The 24,354-nt window shown below is 42.0% G+C and overlaps 1 long non-coding RNA gene across 1 annotated transcript; it reads right to left on the reverse strand.

Moving 5' to 3' along the window:
- Positions 1 to 264: 264 nt before the first annotated feature.
- On the reverse strand, positions 265 to 23,771 carry LOC148056442 (uncharacterized). The gene is made up of 3 exons (XR_015703366.1): positions 23,698 to 23,771; positions 1,103 to 1,275; positions 265 to 735 (listed from the first exon to the last, which is right to left on the reverse strand). It is a non-coding gene; the product is annotated as an uncharacterized LOC148056442 (long non-coding RNA).
- Positions 23,772 to 24,354: the final 583 nt, after the last annotated feature.

Below are 24,354 nucleotides of genomic sequence, written 5' to 3' on the forward strand. Positions count from 1 at the left end.
TAACGCACAAACTGAAGATCTAGTAAATTAAAGAAACTGAATATTTAGCCATGCAACTATTAACATTTGGACTTGCATTTAACTGATGATCTGAAAACAAGGTGACACCCATGAACGGTCAGGCTCAAAATGCTTTGGTTTTATTTTGTTTTGTTTCAGGAAAGTGTTCAGGACTGAGACATGTATTTAAAATGTCCTCCCAGCTCTCCACCCCTGCTGAAGATTTTACACAAAGGTTAAAGAAGGAAAGAAATAGCATAAGCAAATTTCAGGAGACAAGATTAATTACTACACAGCTGTAGGTTTTTTCCCATTCTGCTAATAATCTACCCTGAAATATTTCTGTGTTGTTTTCACTGTACTGAAATGTGCCAGCAGACTCTTGCTGAAGTTCTCCGAAGACATCTGAGCAGTTCTTAACTCACCGCTGGCTTTAAGTTAGTGACTGCCTCGAGAGCCAAATGAAACCAGTCCTCCGCCAGCGGGGTCAGGTTTGTTAGCAAACTTCAAAATCAAGATGCTGGTTTTTCTTTTCCTGAGTCATCAGTTTGCCCATGCCATAAACTTCCAGGAGGGGGGGAGTTTTCTTCAGGCATCTGCCTGGTGGGATACTGGGGAAGGTCTCAAAATTTGTAGCAGGAGTTTTCAAAGTTGGTGACCTGACTGGAGGTGCTTATAAGTAAACATGATGCCTAGGATGAAGCCATTCCCATGCATATGCGGAGCAATCTCTCCCTGTAAACAAAAAGAAATGTTTTCAGTTTACATATTTTCAGTTTACATAGCATGGAAGGCTTATGTAAGTAACAGGGGAAAAGAGAAAATTTAATCAATTCATAACAGCCCAGTTAGACACGGTATCCAAAGCTAAACCTGTCAGGCTCTGGACTGGGGAGGATGCTCGTTGGGAGAGCTGACAAGTGAGTCTGCGGAACTACAAAGATTTATTGTATACCAAAATAATTCCTATGCTTGCTGAGCAAACTTGCTGCCCCAGAGTAACTGCTCTCAAAAATATTTTCCATCATGAAGTCCAAGTCCTTTTTCTTGCCCAGATTCCATCATAGCAAACAGCCCAAAGATTTACGTGGCTCTCACTTACCTTGTGATGACTGCCTGATGTACAGGTTTTATGAAGACAAGAGTGAAGGAGTGCAGCCCGCCTTGGCGGTCGCAGCAGAAGGAAACTGAGGACCGGTCCATCCTCGTCAGAGCAGAGCTGCCTGAGTCGGGTCCTGGGAAACAGGTGTTTCTTCAGCCCTTGGTCTGGTGGATCTGTTGTAAGAGTAGAGCAAGGATGTGTCTAGCCCAGGGCTAACAGTGACCAACCTCAAACTCACTAGATTTTTTCAGACACAATAAAAGACATTTTCAGAAGTGTTACATCACTTTCTCGTCGTTAAAACCAGGCTTTAAAAAGAGCAGATTTCAGATAGTGCTGGGGAGGTTTGAAATTCTCATTCTATTTTCATATGCAGGTGCCCAAAATGAATGGGACAGAATGTCATCTTCAGAAAAGACATTTATTTGTTATCTGGCAGTTCTTGATCTGCTGCTCAGCAGCTAGAACTGGCTTACTCAACAGTCATCACTACCTTGTTGATGTGCAAACTTCTGTATAAAAGTAAAATTCATCTTATTTGACTTCAGGGTGTCTAAAAGTTAGATGACTAATCCTGGGCTCATGCCCTGGCCTCCTTTTGTATTCCCTGAAGAAAAACAGACACCTCCAAAATTTCGCTCTGACTGACTGTAGGCATGGGTCTGAGGGTGAAACAAACCTGTGCCTTCTCGTGGGCTATAAAGGGATCACAAATAACAAGCCCAGGCTGAGGTGTCAGCAGCCTATTTATAGGATTTCAATAATAAATCAGGAAAATTATACTGTCATAGCAATAGAAATCCCCAAATAGTGTGGCTGTGCCACTGCCCATCCACACATCTCCTTCTGCTGATAAAAATGGCATGGAAATGAGATGAGGGACAAATGACAGAGGCTTCTGTGATAAACAGGGCTCAAAAAATTGCAAATGGAAAAAGGAAAAGAAAGGTGTGGCTGTATTAAAGATCACAGGATAAATGAACCACGGGTGTAATGAGACCTGAAGATCGAGATGGATACAAAGTCGGTGCACTCAGAAGGGAGAAAGAAGATCCCTGCCTTGTGTGGGGTGCTGGGACCAGGCAGGATCTGGCGGATGGAGCAGGTGCAGAGAAAGATGTGGGGCAATCAGGGCGGTGGAGAAGAAACTAAAATAGCTTTGTTTAGGCTAAGAAAAGGAGGAAAAGGCTAGGGAAAAGGATTGCTTTCTATAAATAGTCCAGGTAAACCCGCAGGGAAGGGAGATAGTTATTTAATCTAAAAGACAATGTTGGCCCTGAATCAAACTGGTTGTGAGTAAATAGAGGGTGGAAACGTGAAGAAGGTTTCTGAGCATCACAGGAAAGATGTTCTGAAGCAACTTTTCAGTCGCAGCAGGAACCTGAGCACTTCTAAATCCGTCGGAGCAGGAAATTGATCTCTGTGCCAAAATATCTTCCAGATCTACATACACATGACTCATGCTTTATTTAATCTTTATTTGGCCAATGACAAATCTTTGCCCTGCCTTAGAAAATAGGACTGGACAAAAACTTGAGAGACTGTGTAGCTGATAGCTTGACCGAAGGCATGTTCATTCATGCTGATGGGAGCTGGGCTGGCATCAGTTGGCACATCCACAAGTGACATCCTACAGCTTTCTAGTCCTCCACTACCATTATTGCAATGTTTTGTTAATGGGTTGGTGTTTTTTCTTGTTATCAAGCCTTATCTCTCCCTCTGCAGTTTAAGTACATCATTAGGCTAATAATGGCTAATGGACCACTGTAAGAGTGGTGGGATTTTTGGGCCTGGGAAAAAATGCCATGAAATCTCTCTGGGAGAAACCTTAGTCAAAAAGACTACAGAAACAAAACAAAAACAGGACTAGTGCACTGGTTTGAATATGGCCATTCAGCAAACAGGGAAACTGAGGAAACCGGGTTCAATTTTCCTTTCCTCTAATTAGCCTTTTTACATAGCCATATACAGAGAAAATTGATAGTGATACAGGAAAAACCCACATTCCCACAAAAACTTCAGTGCACGCTTTCTAGCAGCAGTGCGTAAGGATAAACCAGGGTGGTCTCTTGTTTTGGGACTAGCCTTATACAGTCTTTTGGCTTGGCTCTGAACCTAGTGAAAAAAAATATTCTATCCCAGTTTGCACAGAGTTGCATTCTCAGTGTTGCAGAGTTTTACCAAACTGCTTTCTTTTTTCCTCTTTATATCTGAGGTAAATTGTGCGAGACAGGCACTAGCTTTTTAAGTAGTTAATACATTGATTGAAGGGTTTTCCTTGCTATACAGAAAAGATTTCTACCACTTGGCCCTAAAGCAAATCAGTGATTTTATAAAAACTAGTTCAATTTAAATAGGAATTCTTAACGTGGAGGGAGAGATAAATAAATAATTGCCTTTTTTTCTCTCTCCACTTCTAAAAATACCAGATTCACACTACCTTAACCTTCTAATTTAATCAGGCTACTGTAATCTTGAGTCATTCACCACTGAATTGACCAAAGTATAGCAAAGCAAGAAAATAGCTTTTTTGCTGCTGAAAATGAGTCAACTGTCCATCTCAGCCTTTCAAATCAAGAAAAGACAAGGCTTGCAGCATGCTGAGGTGGGGAAGGGAGTAAAGTTTTGCCAATAAAAGCAGGCTGTGACCCCCGCTTACCTTGATGAATAGTAATAACCCTATGCTCCTAACGAGGGGGGTAAATATAACCTCTGCCAAGTACCTCATCATCCACCTCCCTCATATATCATGTCTGAACCTTCATACCCCAATCACATATCAGTGGGTGGTTATCAAGGGCTGATGAACAACCTTTCGTCTTCGGAAATTCTCTATTTAATAGAAGCTCCTGCTGTGTCTCAACAGTTGCTCTAGGAGTCCTGTCCATCTCCCATGTCCTAAAAAAGCCATTCGTGAAAGCAGACAAGCACAAGAGCTGAGTAAACTTGGACACAGCTCCCAGCCAACTTATGAGCGTGTTGCCAAACATGGAGAAAAGTGCATCTGATTCTTCTGTTAAGGCGTCCAAGGAGGGCCACAAAATTATAGTTCAAACTATAAACAGAATGAGTACATTTTGTTCATTTTCCTGTTCTCTTTATAATCGATGCAATATGAAGAGCTGCTATCAGTGGAGAGTTATACAATCAGATGGCAGCAATAAAAAGAACGTTAGCAAGTCTGGGATATCATAGGAGGTTGACTGGAGGAAGCAGTTATAAAACAAGACCGTTTATATCTATTTAGATGAGAACATCAGATTCGTGACAAAGTAATTTTCATGTCTGTCTGCCCACTTAATACTCAACTAATGGACATCTGCATCCTGATTTACAGTGGTTGCCTGGAGAAGGATCAGTACCGAGGATTATATATGCACAGACACGGCTCTTTGTGCACCTTGAATAAGATGTGTTATATACAGTAACAACATATCCATATATAGATGAGTTAATCATATGTACACAATAGAGGCATATGCAGAATTTCATAATTATTGTCTGTTTCACTGTTTCCTCATTCTATTAGACTCATGGAAGGTTTTAAATTTTGTTATTGTCATTTTAGCACAAATTGGACTACAGGTTCACAGTCTTACAGATCTGTGGCGTGGCGAATACAGCAAGTACAAGATGGGCATCTCCACCAGCTGTCAGCAGGGAGCCTCTACTCTAGCATCTTTTGTTCTTTGGCATCTGAAAAGGTCCTGGTTCTCAGATGGTCTTCAGACTTGTTTTCGTCTCTTACAGCCATCTCTCCTCTGATATCTGCAGAATGCACTTGGAAAATCTAGGGACTATCAAAGTGAGAGCTGTAAAGCTTTAAAAACAAACAGACATTTCACCTGTCTCTAATCAGCTTCATCTCATGGTTTGGCTTTGATTTCCCCAGTGCAGAAAAGAAACGTATAGGATTTTAATTTCCTTGGCTCCCAAGAGCAGTATGAATGAGACTGCAGCATTGCATTCGTCTTGTGTTATTAATGGGCTCCATGCTTGCAAATGTCTCATTCAATATATTTGCTCAAAGTGCTTCCAAAAAGGGGGAAAAAAGAAGAAAGAAAACATCAGGTTTCTAGGTCTAATGTATGTGACCTGACAGCACGAATACATTAGATCTTCTACAGAAACATACAATTCCAGCACTGTGCATTGGATCTCTAGCCTTTTTATCTTCATCTGGACTCTAATCAATGTGCTAGCATACTGCCTGGAAATAAGCCGTATTTTCCTGCCATTCTGGCTCATACTTTCCATCCATTTGAAAGGGTATGACATGCCGTCTTATAAAGTCACTTTAAGTTGGGAATGTTTCTGAGCTTTCTGTTAAAGCATCCTGAGCATCTCCCAATACAAGTGTTTTCTTTTTTGCTGCATTGCTTAGCCCCGCTATGCCAGAGCCAAGACTCCTCCAGATCCTCTGCAGGCGCAACATAGCATGGCTTTGCTGAAGGCCGTATGCTCATGTCTCTCTGCTGAGGATCTCATACCTCATTTTCCAGTCATACAGAAGGTACTGTCCAATAATCCTAAACTGAGACCTACGAGATCTGTTGTCTTCTAAAACTTCAGGCAGTTCATGGCATTTCCCCACTTCTTGTCTGATTTTCCCTTCCCATGCTGTGGCTTATCTGCAAGCCTTTAAGTTCTTAAAAGGAAGAGCTGTTTTATATTATGCATCTGGACAGTGTCTAACACAAGAGGGCCTCAGTTTGATTAGGGTCTCTTGTGACTACCGTAATACAAATACAGCTAATAAAATGCATTTGAATCAGAAAAAGGCAGTGATGCTTCTTTTCCAGTTAGCTGTTAGCTTGGGAAAGTCTGGGGGAGGTGGGATTGTCAACCAGAGGCAAGGTGGCCCAACTTGACCCATCCCGGCACGGACAACCCTTTGAGCTGTCCTTGCAGTGCTTCAAACCAAATTTAGCAAGAGCTGTGCTCGTGTGTGCAGTGCCTTCCCGTGCCTGGAGTGCTTTGAACATCCAAATGTGCCACATATTTGCCTTCCCAAAGCAGGTCCTGCTTCTGTTAACAGCAATTAATCACTTTATAGCCAGTCTTTTATTATTATGAACACAGCAGATGTGTTTCCATTAATAGGTCCCCAAGTGAGCATTATCCAGCATCACTGAGACTTAATGAAGGAGATTATGTGGCCTAAATAGGGTTTTCATTTTCAGCATCCTTCCATTTCTATCTGCACTACCAAGTAAGCAAACAAAATGAAGTGGGAATCTTGTTACGGGCTCAGTTACAGTACATAGGATAAAATTGCTGCCAAATAATAAAATGAGTCCGCTAGCTTAATGTGATTAGTAATAGCTAAAACTTGCATTGGTATTTTTACCAGGATCTGAAACAAAACATTAAAAACAAACACATAGATGTCTTTACACTGAAGTGGTAATTCAAAGCTCTCCACTTCCCCAATTAACCTCAATATTTGAGCAATGAGAGGGCAGGCAGCTGGCTCCCCAGGGAAATGTCTGTCTCCAGAATATTGTTCAATCTCGGGGATTTTTTCAAGCATGCTGGTTGCCATTAAAAAGTCATCACTTCCAACAGTGGCTAAGACCTAGCAAGTCTTTGGGTGCTTATAAAATAGCGTCTAACTCATGCCGGTAATCATGAGGGTTACTGGGCAGTGGCACGTGAGGTTTCTCCACATGAGCTGGCACGGCCACGTGCTGGCAGAGCTGTGCTCGGCCGCATCCACGGCAGGTGCAGCCCCATGAACGCAGAGTCAGGACCAAGAGGGTGGGCTGCTGGCGTAGGGCACAGCATCACGCTCGGCTAGGATGGTCATCCCTCTGCTGAGCACTGGCTGCATCTGGCTCTTTGCAGGCATCCCGGGGAAGGTGGGCATCGCTGCACGTGGTCGTGTCCCTGATGCACTGCCCTAGTGCTGCGCTCCACCTGCCTCCATAAATAATCAGCAATAAAATCTCTGCTCTGACATGGAGGCTCTAGCTTTTCTCTTCCCTGACAGCAAGCAGCCACCACAGGTAGTGGGCACGGGGCATGGCTGCTCTTCCACAGCACGAGAAGTTTTGTGAAGAGGATGTTTTACAAAACATTTCCTTTGGAAGGTCAGACTCTGCAATCACTTTTGCTCCCCTAAATTATTTCTAGAACTGGATCCCTTCTACCCAAATGGCTTCCTCACCCATTTTCTGCTCTGCATTGTCTGAGGCTTACTGAAATTTCATCTTTAACTTACTTGGATCTTAAAAGCAGATAGTCAAGAGGCTCAATCTACTCCTTATTCCCAGCACAGTAAAGAGAGGAGGCAGTTCCTTGTATAATACAGACAGAAAAAATGCTATGCATTTCAAATAAGTCCTCTGGGATTCATATGGAGCACCTCCACTGTATAAACGTATCATATAATTTTAAAATCCAGAAGGATCATCTAATAAATTCTATAGATCTTTCTTCCACTGGTTTGTGCAATAAAGGATATTAAAATATGTAGTATCTGCAGTATGGAGCCACTGGAGAAGGAGTTCAATCACTCAGAATGGAGTATTTGGCCATTAGACAGTGACAAACTGGCCTCATTCCTATAGGCAAGGTAGGAGTGCAGTCACGTTTAAAATCACAGAGTGTTTTTCTATAGACCACTTTAACTCACAAGCGTGTTTTTGGTTCCTGCATGAAATGCTTGAGGTGTGACAGCACGGAAAAATTATGAACTTTCTTTCTCACACACATCAGAGAAAAATAATACAGATAACTAACAAATGATGGCCCTTAGCCATGTCTCTTTAAAACAAAACAAAACAAAACAAAACAAAACAAAACAAAACAAAACAAAACAAAACAAAAAGTGTTGCATTTTTAATTAAAGCCTAGTTAATTTGAATAAAGTGAGGAAATGACATCTGGGCCATTGCTGCTATACAGCTTCTAACCACAGCATGCGTGAGGTTATGTCAAGGACTTGCTTGTCAACTTTGCTTTAACTCACATATGGGACTGGGTATGAAAGAAAACCCAGGAGTTTTTACTTTCTGCAGTAAAAGCCAAACTAACATAAAATGAGGTTAATGGCAACAGCAGTGACTGCTTTCATTTCCCAATGAACTTTCTCAATAGTACCAGTAATCAAGATCAGGTTGTTTTTTCTTCTTTTTTTTTTCTCTTTTTCAGAAAAAGAACAACTTTTCATCAGAGAAAAGAAAAAGAGATACTTAAAATACATAGACACATCTGTTCTCCCATATTAACAACATTACGTCTTTCTCCATGTGATGCATAATGAATCATCTCAGTGTGTTTTGCTTTATAGTTTTGTACAAATCTAATTCCTTATGACTATTACTGTAATAATAATATTTTCCAATCCAACAGTACCTTTCATTTTGAGTTTCTCAGTGCCAGAAACTGTAAGAAGAAGTGAAGTGTGTTGAACCCATTGAAACAGTTAGAAAAAGGGAGACACAGGTGTAATTACCAGAATTAGAATTTCTTTTATAATGAGGAGAAGATAATGGGGCATATCATTTTTTTTTTTAATGCAGACATATAATTTTCACTACATTTTGGTTAAAGGAGCAAGTATTGTCATCTTCATTTTTAATGCTTGGAAAAGCAAGGCTTATAGCACCTTACAAATGCTTTTGTCTTTTTTTTCCTTCTTAAGAAGAATTAAATTACATCCATCATGCACGCTGAGCAGGTGAGACTTCACATCCAAGCCATTGCTGGCCCTGTACAATGACCACAGGGCAGAGGTCCTGCAGCCCATCCATCTTTTGGATAGATGGTGCTGAGGCTTTAACAGAGCAAAGAAATGAACATCCAGCATCCTGCATCCTGGTCCCTGCTCTGCTGCTAATCGAATGCCCTCGGGCAACATGTTTGCCTTTATGGGCTTCACTCAGTACAGCTATGGATTTTACTGGTTCTCCTCATGGACCAAAATTATATCCAGTTTTCCTTCCCCATGGCTACTTGGGAAAGGTAATCGGAGCTAACTTTTTTCCAATGAATTAGTTAAACTGAAGTAAATCCCAGTTCAGATGCTCTGGATTAGTGAGGATTAATGCTTCTAAGTAGATACCAAAGCCATATCTACATGCTTCCAGTCAGTGGAAAACCACAAAACTTGGACATCTACATCAGTTTTATAGGAATTGTTAATCTGATTTGGCAGCAGTAATTAACAGTTCCTCAAAAGATATAAATCCTGATTCATTTGACCATGTATCTTAAATGCTGCATGAGGACAAAAGTCTTGTTTGTGTTTGCTACCAACATCCAACGCAAGTGAAGGAATTTTTTCTGCAGCAAAGAATGCTAATGACAGTTCTTTATTTTTAAAAAAAAAAAAAGAAGAGAGAAGAAAGAGCAAGAATCCTTGATTCAATTAAGTCTTAGTCATGTAAATAGTTGCGAGTTTCCAGAAAGTAATGTCTTTATAGCAGGATGCCAATGTAGTGTATAATTAAAACATAAAAAATGTAGGAAGGTCACCAAGCCTTTGATTATAAACAAGATTTTCCTAACCCACCCATGACTTGGCATTTTGATCCTGAAATTTATCAACAGGAAAAGGTGATGATTTATTTTTTTGGAGTGGAATGGAAAATAAGTTAGTTTGTAGAGAAATAAGTCTTGTTCACAAACTTTATTTGCTCATTACAAAGGCTTTTAGTATTTGATCACACTTTAAACGAGAAGGATTTTCTGGAAAGGATTTTTGTTTAGTTTGATTGGTTGCTTTATACAATAACTGCTTTCTATTGTGTAATATGAAAAGCAATGCAAAGCAATCAGCTTTTACATAACAACAATTTAATTACAATAGTTTAATTCAGCTTTACTGTGCTGTACCAAAATGATAACAAGACTAAGCCTGACATTGGCAGCAAATATTAGTGTTTCGCACAGAGGAATCCCAAAATATCATTGAACACTTTCTCCAGTTTCTCAACCAGCACTCCTGAGCAACTTCATTATCAAGCCCTACACAGCTTTGTTATTATTTATACCCTCCTCTGATTTGGAAATCAGATAGAGCCATCGACATAAGGTGATAGAATGGATCATCAGTTGTATGTTACTATATAGATGCAATATCATCAAGCAGGGTCAAACAGTGGGAACCTGATAATGTCCCACCCAAAGCCTCTAAGCCAAGGAAGAGTTTTTCCATGGACTTCAAGCACTGAATAAGGATGAATTTTAAAATGCAATATTGTCTTTTACTTTATTACACTTACCCTTGCATTAAAGTAGTCATTAAATGGAATATTGTGAGCAATAAATCTTCTTACATAAAGTAGAAAGGGTGAACAGAAAGGAAAGGCTTTTTAAACTCTAACTTCTGCTTATTATAAAGTTTCTTCTGGTATGGTCAAGTTTTATGGAACTGGCAGAAAGCTGAATCCATCTCTGATAGGACTTTTCCATCTGAGCTCTTCAGTGCCCTTTCCTCATGAACCTCCAGCAGCATAAATGCCTTTTGCCAGCGTTCGGTACTCAGCCCCGTATGAGCTGGCAAAAGAGAGCCAATCTATAATAAAACCTGCCCACAGCTAGGCTGCTTGGTCAGTTGTGAAGTCAACCCTCCAAATGGTTTACTATTGGTGCCCCAATTAGGTGCTACCACATGAAGGAATGAAAAAAAGTTGGACACAAGTCTTGCCCTCCTCACTGGAGAGTGGAAAGGTTCAGCACCTCCAAAATGCCACAAATTTAAGCTTCACTTATACTTCAAAGTAGGAGTCTCCAAATATCTGTGATCTCCAGGGTGGTAGGGTCTCAATTCATTGTCCTGTTGAACATTTATTTTTCCTTGTAGCACTCCATGAAGTCTGAGCTTTACATTTTAAACCATAAATAGGTAAGATCAGTAAAAGATCACATGGCACATATCTTCCCTGATTAGTCATTCACAAACAGTTGGGTCTACAGATTTTCTTATCCAGGTGTCTTTGATATGAAGCACGTGCCTCCCTATCTTTTTATGGAGCATTCGTTGTGATTGCAAAGCTTGAACTTTTGCAAAACACAAGCTGTGCGATTTCATCAGAATTTATTTGTTATCAGGCATCTAAAAAGCAACATTATGCCTAGAAAATGCAAGCAAAAAATACATAACAAGTCATATATTGTTCAGCTAAACTTCTCAAAGTGTATTTGTGTGTTTTAATATAGCACCAAGCATGTTCACATTTTTTATTACAGAATATAGCATTCAGCAGCCTGTGATACAACAGTTCAGACTGTTGGCAGCAACGATCCAGTTTCCATTTCTTTGAGTACAAGATTCAGGGTGTGGAAACTTTCTACTTCCTTGGAAACTCTTCTGAAAATGGGTTTTCACTCAATTCAGCCTCTAAGTGTTTAAGAGGTGACTGAAATTCTGAAAGTGGACTGACTGTTTTAGTGCCATTGGCAACCTTGGGAAGTTTCTCACTATGTGAAGGAAAAGGGGGGGATAAAAGTGGGGGAGAAATCTACGTTATTAAAAATCTAACCCAGGATTTTCAGTGAGCACCTTCTCTCTCTCTCCTTCTACTGCTTTGAAAACCAAGAGGTGAAAATAGCATGATACTTTTCACTTCGAAATATTATTCACCCTCTGCATCAAAATTTCTACCCATGCAGTTGTAGCTTCACTTTCTGCTATTGCTCAGCACTGCTGATTCAATGTGATTGGCTAAAGGCTTTATTTAACAAAAAAAATACAATTCTGAAAATTCCCACCATCGTCCAAGTAGCAGGCAAGATTTTGCCTGAATATATGTCATGACTGGAAGGATATTCTGAAAGAAAGTAGTAACAGGACACAGTTAACTGACCTGAGATAGAAAATCCCATAGAATGGGATTAATTTCACCCAAGGTTACTGATCTTAAGTTAGGCATCTATTTAAAGCCGATTGTCTGCAATTCCTCTCAAGTCACTAGTGGTGGGAGATGACTGCTTTCAGAGGGTGATTCACCCCATCCAGAACTGGGTGGATGAATCACCCTCTCGATGCTCTTGCCATTCCCTGCTGACAATGGCAGAAAGTGGATGATGATCTCAGGCCATGTGCCACTCCAAAATGGCTGCTGCCAAGTGGTGGTGTGCACAGATTTCTCTCCCCCACGAGGCCGTTCACGGTGTCCATGCCAGAGGACTTGGGGATGCTTGTCTTTGCTGATGCTCCATCTGCCACGGTACAGTCAGGTCAAGAGCCAGCATTTTGTTGCCTCAGGCGTATACAAAGTCAGCAGCAGCCTACAGAAGGCTAATTAAGAAAAGGTAGTCACTGCTCAGCATTATTAATACGTCGATATTAGCTGAAGAAGAAACAGACACTTCTGCAGCTGTTGGGTAGTGAGGGAGTCCTCCAAAGCTGGACTAAGTGTAAAAACGCATTACTTAAAAATCCATTGTATTATCAGTGCATCTACCAGATATTAGCACCTTAAGAGAAGGAAAGGAATAAAACTACTCATAAATTCAAAGGCAGAAATAAACCCAGCATTTCTCAGAGTTTATTCAGAAAAAAATCCTGCCTTCTTCAAGCTGCATCTTGTCTCACTGTGTCTGATTTTACGATGGTGCCAGCATTTCAGAATTGGTGAGTCGGCAGTCCCAAGAAGACTAAAATATGGACAGGGCGCTGCTCTGCTGGGCAGCACGTGAGTATGAAGTAAGAGATGGTTCCTGCCCAAAGGTGTTAAAAATCAGAATGGATAAACTTTGAGACTGAGCAAGGATCTTATAGAATCATAGAATCATAGAATCGTTAAGGATGGAAAAGACCCTTAAGATCATGGAGTCCAACCATTAACCTGTCACTGCCAAGTCCACCACTAAACCATGTCCTCAAGCACCACGTCTACCCATCTTTTATATACCTCCAGGAAAATATTAATCCATGGCTGAGCAGTGTGGCAACCCAGTGGGCCAACAGAGAGTGAAAATAACTTTTTCAGAGTCATACAGTTGAGCCTGTGGCCATACGGCAAACAGGAGCCAGGACAGGGGAATCCCATCTCAGACCTGTAATCACAGGGTAAGTCCTCCTAGACCCAGCTTTCTTGTATGACCTTTCACTAAAAGCAGGTATAAAAACAAGGCAATAGACGACCCATTTTTAAGCCCACTTTCCCCAAACCATATGACTCTTGATTTATAAAGTAATTTGGAATTATTTGGGTTCTGGCATCTGTAAGTAAAATCTAGTAGCAAGGAGGACTATTTTATGCACAGTAATCTTGCAGGTTTATTGATGCCTTAACGCATATCTTAGATATTGGGCAGTTGCAAGACCGCCACATAATAGAGAAAACTTGTGAAACCTGTGTTCCAATAGCTTTTGCTATTGCTTTATTTACAACTGGCATAGATGGCTGGAGAAGGCTTCTATAGCCAGTGATTTGATATATTTCATGTTTTAACAAGACAGTTATAAGCTTTTATGAACTTTCTGTCTGGCTGAAATAGTCTGATTTGTGTCTTCACTTACCTTTGGTCTGTTAATCTTGTCCTGATCTCACTTTTTTCTTTTCCCTTATTTTTTTCACTCCATTTTTAGATCTTGACATTCCTTAACTTTGGGCAACTCTCATTATACAAGAAAAAATTAGTACTGAACAAACTAACCTTGGGATGGTTAAAGAAATAACTCTTTTCCCAATGGAAATATCTGAAATTCCTCAGCAATACCATGAGAAACTAATCTTGAATTTGATCTGATTTTACAGGATGATTCATGGTTTCTGACTCAAGAAAAGTAAACTTGTTGATTATAGTTTAGGTATCGCATCTTTAACAAAGAGACGTTATTTATTCTGTTACTTTCTCTCTAACCAAAGAAAATCTTTTTTTCTTTTTATGTTGCCAATATATTATGAATATTAATAGGTGACATCCACTGTGGACAAGAGTAACACGTGGAAACTTAACATTTCTCACCAACCAGCCACAGGAGACAAGGCAGGACCCAAAGCAACTGCGGGAGTTTGAAGCTCTTCTTGAGCTATGCAGTGAGTGGATTCAGGGACAGCAAAGCATCGCCTCAGCTGTACTCTCCTGACCTCTATTTCGAGTTGGCCGTGTCGTTTTTTGTTGTTGTTGCTGTTTTAATGGAACTTCTTGGAACACACTGTGCATTTCTCAGGGTAAGACTAATGCACATGCCATAACACAGCATTTTCAGTTGCTATGGAAGGAACGGGGCTGCTTTTATATCCTGGGTAGGGTCCTTTTGGTACTCCCTGGGATTTATTCACCCCACTGGCAGGTCTGTATGGGGGGCTAAATGCTCTGTAATGTGACCAGTCAGTCATTCCTCAATCCCAGTGCTGTGTTTGCATTACTATACCCAGATGTCCATCACCTGACAGACTTACAAGAGACTTTTTTCTTGTATGGTAATTACAGTAACTTCCTATATCACACTTCCCTTCAGGTGAGGGTGGGACTTCTGCCTTTTTGTGTGAATGTATCCCATGCAATCCCATAAGCCGCTGCTGTAATAAAAGTAACATGAAGTGAGTAGAACACAAATGCACACCCCAGTCTTGCATTTATCCTAATTCATACTTGACTTACACGCTTTGAGTAGTCCCACTGACATCAATGGTTTTACCAGCTTAAGGGAAATGAGAAGGAACTGGCTTGTCCTTGCACGGTGGCCCTGCAGCAATGGGGACACACCTCGTGAGCTGACATCTGAACTTAGGCACGGACGCCCAAAGCAGCGTGGATGTGGTCTAGGCTGTTGCAGGAGCTGAGCTTTAAAGCAGATGCTGGCTAGGAGGCGAACTGGCTAGGCTGCTTCTGCCTCACTTGCTGGGAGAGAAGAAGAATATTAAATTATGAATATTTTATTATTGTTATCTACAATAAAACAGCTACACTCGCTGTTGTCAGAATGCTGCAGCAGAAGGAAGGACTATTGAATTATTAATTCCTGAAGGCTAATTAATAGGAAGGATGCTAGAAAAGTCTGCAACTAGAAGTTCAAAGCCTGCACGTATGTAGCTGTGAACAACTGTCACCTGGCCCGGTCTTTCAGTTGGCCAGCTATACCATTTGGCGTCATACACACATCCAAACAATACTTAAAATAATGACACAAACACACTAACCTGGCAATAGAGAACCTTTGTTAGCAGCACAAGACAACTGAAAGAATTTGATTTACAATTGATTACAAAATAAAAAATAAAAATAAAACAAAAGCCTCTTGCCAGCTGTTCCTTTTAACTGAGCCAATTCAGCACATGATACAAAGCAGACTGCCCAGACTGACACAGGCTGAATTTCTGATTTCTAGACTTGTCCTATTTTTGACATGTGCAACTGAAATCTAATTTAAGATGTTTCTACAAGGTAAAGATGTTGCTGTAATTATCTGCTGCAGTTGTTAACTTTTTTAACTTGCTGATTCACTGCCATGCCGCCTTCTGTAAGCAAGGTCCAAATAAATGATGAGATTGCAAAACAGCATGTGCTGGGAAAATGGAAATTGCTTTTGCTGCTGGACCAGCACTGTTTTAGCCAGAGTTTTGGGTTGTGCTGGCTGCGGCTCCACTCGTCCTGTAGGTACAGGATCAGAAGGAATTGGGAGTTGGGAGTGGTGGGAGGAGGCAGCGGGAGGTACTCAAAACTGAGGTGGCTGCTTGCAGCCATTTACTCTTTCTTCTTCCCTGTTTATATTTGCAACCTGGAGCTGCTCTGCAGTAGCAGCCTGGTTGGCACAGTGAATCGGATTCTGGATGGACAACATGGGCACCCCTGCTTGCTTGCAGCCTGGTCCGTGTAGGACGTTGAAGAGCAGTGGGGTCCATATCCCACTGGCTAATTTTTAGCTGTGCTGGAAGGAACCAGATTTATCAACAAGGCCAAGTAGAGGGTTGATAGCTTCTCCACACACAGTGGTTCCTTGTAGCCTTTTTCCCTCAAGCAGGTTTCATTTCAGTGCAATACCATGCTCTAAAAGCCACATGCATTCCCTGGAAGTATTATAGGGGTTCAAGGGATACGTAGAGAGTTCTTTATAGGAATTAATATTGTCCTTTTTCATTCAGATCTATTATATGACAGTTACAGAGTCAAAGCTGAGAGTATCTATGGCTGATGATAACAAGGAGTGTGCATCAAATTCCATCAAGGACAGAAAAACATCACCAAGGATCAGAAAGTTGTTTAGAGTCAAGGAACAAATGTTTCATATTAGAATAAATGAACTGCTAGAGAAGGCAAGTGAAGAGATGCCTGCAACTATAAGGCACAACCTGGAACTTCATTAGCACATACTCAAATCACCATTTCTCACCTTGTTTCTGCCTTTTGGGATGATCTTGCAAAATACTGACCATCTCCAGCTCTGATGGAAGGAAGCATAAAGCTGATGAGCCCATGGGAAAACTAAGACTGTTTTTTTTTTCCTTTTTGATAAACATACGCTTAGTATTAGCAGAATGAAACAAGTATCTCGGGTGGCAGAAGAAGGTATTATCATCCCTCACTATTGGTGATCATAGCAAAAGGGCAGCGCCTATGACTCAGAAACTCTGTGTATCTGGGACTCCGTAGTACAGAACCAAAACCCTATCCCTGACCCAAAGATGCTAAGATTCAGCAGGATCTTTTCTTGATAACTTCAAAAATACGTAGAGCAATAGTCATGGGGAATAATACTTACGTTAAGTGCAATTATCCTGTGGTCCCATAGCTACAGCATGAAAGCTTGTTGGGAACCAGCCTGCCCTGGCTGTTAGTTGAAGCACATGGACTCCAAGCTCTTTCTTATGACTCTGATTCCCCTTAAAGATGTGCCATATCATGTGTTCACACTCTCAGGTCACATGCAAGTATCAAATCAATTTAAGAAGGGATGTAATCCATCCATATCAAAACTGCATTCTGTGTAAGCAGTGGCAGCATCCGCAGTTAGAGCAGCTTAGCTTACATTTATTTTACATTGAGGAAATTTAAGACAGTAAAAGAACATATTTTGGCTAGCCTTAATCCTTAGCAACCTCCTAATGATTTAGACAGCTGCTCATTTCTGAAGGACGAACACATCTCAAAGAGTAAAGCTTAGTATCTGTGAGAGAAACTTTCCCCCCTCCCTTACTATATTTTCTTTGCCAGATTTTTTTTCCAGATGGGGGCTGTTTGCTTGTTTGTTTGTTTGTTATAAATTGTACCCAACAAAAAGGTTAAGAAAGTTCTCAATTTTTCTTTTCTTTTAGGGGAAAGGGAACTAGCAAACTTAAACTGAGGAAATCCAGGCAGCCAGAGATGTCTGGACTTTCCTAAAATATGTCGTCCTGATTTCTGCAAAAACAATAAATTTCACAAAGCTACATTCAGTTGACAGAACATATCCAAGGGATAAAAATTTCTTTATCTTGAGTTCAAGGATGCTTCAGCCAAAGGACTTGTTTGAGATTTATTCCAAATTCTGCTTGAATATAATCTACTTCCCCACATATCATTTTATAACATAGCTGCTCAATAAAAATGTTGGTAAAGAGCAGTTTTCTGTTTCACCTCTCTGTTTGGTGGTATGGTAAGGGCATTGCTCAATGCCCTTGGCAATATAGGCACAACCATGGTCACTCGCCGACCCCGCTCTTTCCTCCCCTCCTAATTCTGCTCTCCAGGCTCCTTTCCCAACCACACACCAGAGGTCTTGGTGAAAATGGAAAATGTCCGAATGTGTATAAATATTTCCTTATGTCAGTAATATTAGCAACTTGAATAAGCTGTCCTTGGACATGCTGAGCTGCTCTTTTTTCTCAGTGTTACTCCAGTTAAATCACTGGATGGATTTGAGGGGTTTTCACCACCTAAATGGAGAGCGTGGTCTGGCCCTCCAGCTCTGAGCCACCACTGCTACTTGAATCCAAGAAGAAGGAGGATGAAATGCTAGAGGAGCCGTCCCTTCTTTGGATTGTATGCTGTTGCTACCTCCCAGTTGGAAAATAGTGCAGTGTACCTTGGCCTGGAGACATCAGCCTTTAGGATATTTCAACAAGTAAAGATGCAAAATTGAGAGGAACCTGAAGACAGTGAAATAATAAAGGAGACCCTGAAAGAAAATATTGTAGCCTCAAAAAAAAAAAAGATAGAGGATCCATCTGATCAATGGAAATAAGAAAAAAAGTGAGATAATAAGGCATGTGATGGAAGAAGGGTTGAGTTGCTTGATAACTCATCTAAGGAAGATATTCTAGTATATTATGCTCCATTCTGGCAGCATGATGAAGGGAGACTGCTGCCAAAGAGGAGGATAACTAGAGGAGAAAAGCAAACAGAAAAAAGGATAGGAAACTTGTCAGGCTTGACTTGTGAAGAAAGGTCAGCAGAGGTACACATCCTCCTTATTTGTGTAGCGACAACATTGAATGGAGCAAATTGCAGCTATCTAAATAATTTTAAGAGTCACTTCGGAAACATGGGGGGATGCTGAGGTGAGCAAGCAGTTTTATCCCAGTCTTTTGGGATAAAAGCTTTTATCCCAGCTTTTGCTGGTGCTAATGTATAGGTCCTGTTGCAGAAGTGTAAGGTGAGGTGCAGGAGGTCTGGGTACAAAACAGGAGATAAACTGGCATCATGCAGTGTTGTATTACCAACTGATGTATGTGAGGGCCCAGCAGGACTGCGAGGAGGAAAGATGTCCATTATTCAGGATAGGAAAAAGATGCAAGCAGTGGGATTGGGTCATCAGGCACCTCCCAACACAGCCCTCGCCCTGCCTGCACCGAGCCTCGACGGCAGCGCTGCTCCGTGCCCTGCCTGGAGCAGCCCCTCACTGCGGCTGCTGGCGCTGCAGCTCGCCTCGGTGATGGATGGACTGATGGGATCCCCATTCCCACACTTTCCAACATACATCTGCAAATCCTAAGAGGGACAAATGCAGACCAGCTGCCAATTGGCCTTACAGATTTGAGGGCTTACATCCAGTTGGCATCCAGCGGGTTATTCACACTGGAACAGGAAGCAAACTTCTTGCCGCAATTACCCTCCAATTTCTACTGTTTACCCCAGGAATAAACTAATTGCTGCTGTAAAACACCCCTCCCACCAGGTCCAGGAGTAAAGTATGGAAGAAACGAATGTCAGCCAGTTGGTCAGTGGCCAAATGACTGGCCAGCGGCCAGCTGGCGTCCCATGTCTTATTCAAAATGGAGGAGGGCTCAAGTGCCTTGCTGCAGATAACCTGCCTGGCATTTTCTCCTGTTTACCCTACAAATACACCAAATGTCACACACTGAATCAGCATTTCCCTGGTGGCCTGGCAGAAACATCGTAACCAGCACAGGTCTTCATTCTCCCACTGAATAAAGTCAATTTATTTGAGAGTTAGGAGCAGGGTCTGAAAGGGAAGCACGAGCAAGCCGGAGAAGGGCTAGACAATTTCCATGGAGATGTGCAGTGGACATCTCTCAGTGATTCATCCCTAAATGCCACCTGCCACTGTATATCTTCAGTCTCTTTTCTTCTTCTTTTATATTCGCTTGCAAGAAACATGGCAGGGGATACTGTCCCGCACCTGTATATGTGCTGGCAGGCTGGCAGATTTACCAGCCAAATTGAAGAGCAGAGCACTGCCTTGCAGTTCTCAATCCCTGCCTTTGATTTTCTGCCACTGGTTATCTCGGGCCCTTAATCCCTTTGGGAGGGGGCAGACTGGTTTGAAAGCGCAGCTGTAAGCAGCACGCTGCATCCCTCCCAGCCACGCAGCCTTCTAGCAGCTTTGCATCCCATTCAGGGGCAGTCAGCCTGGATGGAGCTGGTCCACCTCTGTTTTCAGCTGTAACCCTGGAGGAGGATCTTACAGGGCTGTCTCTTAATTGCAATGCACTCCATAATCACGCCTCTATTTCTGTCTTTCTAAATTCTGCTCACTAGTGGCAAAGCCAATTTTGGACACCAGGAGTAAATATCATTTGTTTTTCCCTTTAGTGTTGTTATCCCAGCAAAGAGGAGTGACAACAGTGAGTCACTGTGGCATTTTGCAAAATATCCCAGGAAAAGTGTTTGTCTGAAAAAGCAAGAAACCTAGGCCCAGGGGAGGTGACAGGATCCTTTAGGGCCTCTCAAAAATTATAGGAATGGAATATTCCAGGATGGGTGGACAGCGATAACCAATAAAAAGCAGCTAACTCCAGAGCTGTTTGAGTGCTCGACTTTTGCCTGCTAGATATTAGCAGTTATATCAGATTGCATGCCTGACTGTTCCTCTTTTTCCATGAGGAATGACGCTTAGCTCAGCAGCTCAGGTCCCTACGCTAACCCCCTGTTCCAGGCTGAGCTTTGCAGAGCTGCTGTCCCCCCTCCATAATGGCAGTCAGGGCTGCCCCATGGAGGAGCCCCTGCACCCCTGTCCCCGCTCCTGCTGCCTCAGCTTGTCACTGGTGTCTGGGAAGAGCAAAGGACACACCACAATTTGCCTGCAGCAGCCTTGCTCCTTATGCAGGTGGGAAGGGTGCACCGGGGCTGCTCTGGGGCTCACGGGAGAGCTGGAGAGGGCTCTCTGTAAAACAGCATGCTGAAATGCAAGGATTCACTGCTTTTGCATTTCTACCGAGCGTTTCACCCAGTTATCATCAGCCTCTCACTACTGAAATCAGTGGTAAAGGAAGGAAATACCTGCCAAGATGGGTTTGCTGGGCACTGAGGTGGAGCAAGCTAGCAAAGACCAGCCAGGAGGTGAAGGCAAAACCCACCGCTCCTAAACCCTCGTCCTGTGCATGCACTGGGACTCGCCACCTCCCATGGAAACAGCCAGCAGCTCCAGGTAACTTCAGTGCATCATGGACAGGGACACAGAAACCTTACAAGTGTGAAAAGATTATTAGGAAAAAAAAATTCCAAAATGACCCAACCTAGTTAACCCTAAAAATGCCCTTGCCTCCTTTAAAATGCTGCCTTGTGTCACTTGTTCTTAAAGCTTGCAAGCACCATAGCCTGGTATTTTTTCTTCATCAAATGTATATGTTCCCCTTAAAAAAAAAAAGCCCACAATAGAACCCATGTACATTGCTGCAAGACTGTAAAATTTAATAGCAAACAGATTACATACTTAGCAATAGACTAAGCACAATTAGGCCTCACATTCCTCTCACTCCTATAAATAACTCTCAGTTTCCTCTCTGTGTCTGCAAATTTCATTAGTATGGTGGAAAGAAAAGAAAAATACACACACACACATGCACACACACGCACAAAAGCCCCAAGCTCTTTTCTTGCAAAGTCCAAAGCCAATCTCTCAATCAAGGGCTTTGTTCAGCCTGGGGGAGGGAGCAGGGAGTTAAAATACCCACCCCCACCAGCCCTTGGGCCATGTGTTCCTGGCCACGAAGGGAAAATTTTCTGCAGATGGCTTAGGAATTCACCTGCAAGAAACAACAACAACAAAAAATCCCCCCTCTTCGCTAGTCTGTGTGTGCAACCTGTAGCTGAGGCTGTGGGGAGCGGGGATGTGCTGCTGCCTTTTGGAGCATCATCACCTCCTCTTGTCCTCAACAGCAGCAGGAAGGGTGATGTCATCCCCAGGTCAAAGCCATCACTCAAGTGCCTCCACTGTAAGCGTGCCCTCTTCAAGATCTCTGCCTAGGCTTGAAGGTTCCCGATACTCGGATTCAGCTGTGAATTTCATTCTCTACAAAGGAGACAACTCTACAACTGTTCACTGATTATTCGAGGCTCAGAGGTCTCTACAGTACAGTGCAGACCTTTAACATCTGCATCTTATCTTCCCTGTGTGGATAGCCACCAAATAGCCTATGCACTAAGTGCATGTATATACAGGGTGTAATTGCATGGGGTGTAAGAATACGTAGTGCTGGCCTCTTCTGTCCGTGTGCTGTACTGAAGCCACCTCAGCTAAGTTATTAAGAGAAAAAATGTTTTAAAAGTTCTTATTAACTGCAAGGAGAAAAAAAAAAAAAGGAACAAAAAAAAAAAAAGATCAAGCTAAGACAGGAGTGTACAAAGCCTTGGAAACTTGATGTAGTCAACACTATGACTTAATTAATAAAAATTGGATATGTTTCCTTGGGCCCCAGTGCTGTTGTGTTGCACTGACTGGCTATTTTGTCCAGGGTAATTTCAGACACGTCAAAATACGATGGCTGAGGTGCAAGGCAGTCTGGGCAAATGGACTTACGCTACATGGAAATGGTGGCAGTGGCATTCAGGTGAGAATGTGGGGAGCTCAGGCTATTTGTCCCATTAAAGGGTATCTGAAACTCTGAACCAGCATGAATGTTAATTTTTAATAGCTCTTATAATGTTTGGCAGGAGAGAGATTTTGAGAGTTACACCAGAAAAAGCTCTTGAAAGACAAAACTGGTGTTTCTGCTATGCAGAAGCTCACTCTGCAAGGATGAGCTGTGTGTCACATCCTTGGAGCTGGGACCGTGTCTGCCACTGCTGCCTGTACCACATCACCTGCGGCTCCATCGCATAGGTAGCAGCAAGAGGCACAGCCAATGCTACCATCCCCTCAATCTGTATTCTGCTAATTTGTCTCTATTCTGTTGGGCATCCTTCTTCATAAGCCACGTCAGAGGTAGGGGAAGAGAAGTGAGGCAGTGAGGGGTTTTTTTCCCTTGACAGCAGAGACATCTTTATTTTCCTTTCTATATGTTCTCAGCTGACTCACATGTTAGTATCCCAAAGTATGTTGCATAAATAATAAAACCCATGCAGTTCAATGAATTATTTGCTCTTTTTTCTAAGAAAAAGTAAGATTTCTTTCCCTTTCTTTCTCTTCCCTTCCCACACCCTTCTCCTTTCATCTTTTGAAGAAAGACCCATATAAGAAATGATGGGAAGCCATCCAGGAATAATGAGACAAAGATGATAACATAAACCTCAGAAGAAAAAGAGTTGGCTATTGCAGGCAGGCTTTTTACATTTGCAGCACTGTATACAGCCAATAGAAAGAAACACGGCCTGTCAAGCATGTAAAGCAATCCAAGATATATTAAAAGAACACACGTCAGCTGAATATAAGGCATACACATGCACTGAAGTCTACATCTAGGTGCTAAAATGTAAGCACACCGACTCTCAGAGAAGCTGAGCAACTATAGGTAGGTCCACAGTTGATAGATAGACTCGCCCAAGTTTTTTGGTGTTTGTGTTTAGGGTGCCTCATAAGATCATTGCCAACCTCAAAAGGGTAGCACTTACCAGCTCATACTCTGCCATTTTGTTCTCTTTTTCTTATGTCAGAATCTCAGCGACCCAATTTACTCCTTGAACTGTTATCTTTCTCTGATTTTACAAATTCCATTAAATTTTTACCGAAGTGAAATAATTGCCTCGCTTTTTTTCTGCATTCAGTTCATTGTTGGTTTAGTCTCCAGTGGCTGGAGGATGCTGAGATTGAAAGATCCAGATGAATCTAAGGAGTTAAAGGCTGGAAGAGCCTATTGTTCTGCCTCAACATTTAATGAGTTCTTACCCAATCTATTACTTTGCCTCGTCTCTCCATTCCTATCAGCAACCGTGTGTCTGCAAATAATCAGGTCCCGGTCCTAAAGCTCATAATGAGTTCATCCCAATGCAAAAGAAATGTTATCTCTAATGTGTTAAAAAGTCAAATTGCTGCCTACCTTTGAAGTAGTGTGAAGTCCCAATCAACAGTATTGAGGAAATGAATCACTTGCGAAGCTACGCTTTGAACGCCACGTCGTTATTATTAGAATGGGGAAGCAGAGTTGAAGATAAAGTTTGACTCGACACAATGGAAAAATACTGTACAGTGAGAAAGAGGTCTGCCTGCTAAATAGATAATGCCAAGTTTGATGAGAAAACACTTTATATTTCCTCTCCCTTGAAATCCGAGTGTACATTTTCCAGGTCGACTGGAAAGAAACAGGTTGTAAGATGTCACTCAACACTTGAGGAGAGGAGACGTCCCTTTTCCAGATGCAGTTATACAGAGGCAACATGCAGTGCTCACCAATATTGTTTTCCATAGTATGAAACGTTTCCATCTCTAGACTACCTGCACACTGAGGATAACCAGGCAGGCTGGCATGGTTCTGACCCACGTTTGAATCACTTAGCTTTCAAGGATCTCTCCCTCCAAGGGACCCTTTAGAAAAATTCATTTTAATTTCATTGCACTCTTCCTTCTCTTGATAGGTAAAGAAAACAAAGTCTCCCTGACTTTGTCTGCCGTCCTCAAGAGCAAGTGAACCCCTCAATTTTTGGAGGCCTATGAATTAATTTGAACCAGACACAGATGCAGACTGTGGTTTGCTCAG

This window comes from Nipponia nippon, unplaced genomic scaffold (assembly GCF_047370975.1).
Source record: "Nipponia nippon isolate SJK-2023a ecotype South Korea unplaced genomic scaffold, ASM4737097v1 scaffold_14, whole genome shotgun sequence".
Taxonomy (NCBI): domain Eukaryota; kingdom Metazoa; phylum Chordata; class Aves; order Pelecaniformes; family Threskiornithidae; genus Nipponia; species Nipponia nippon.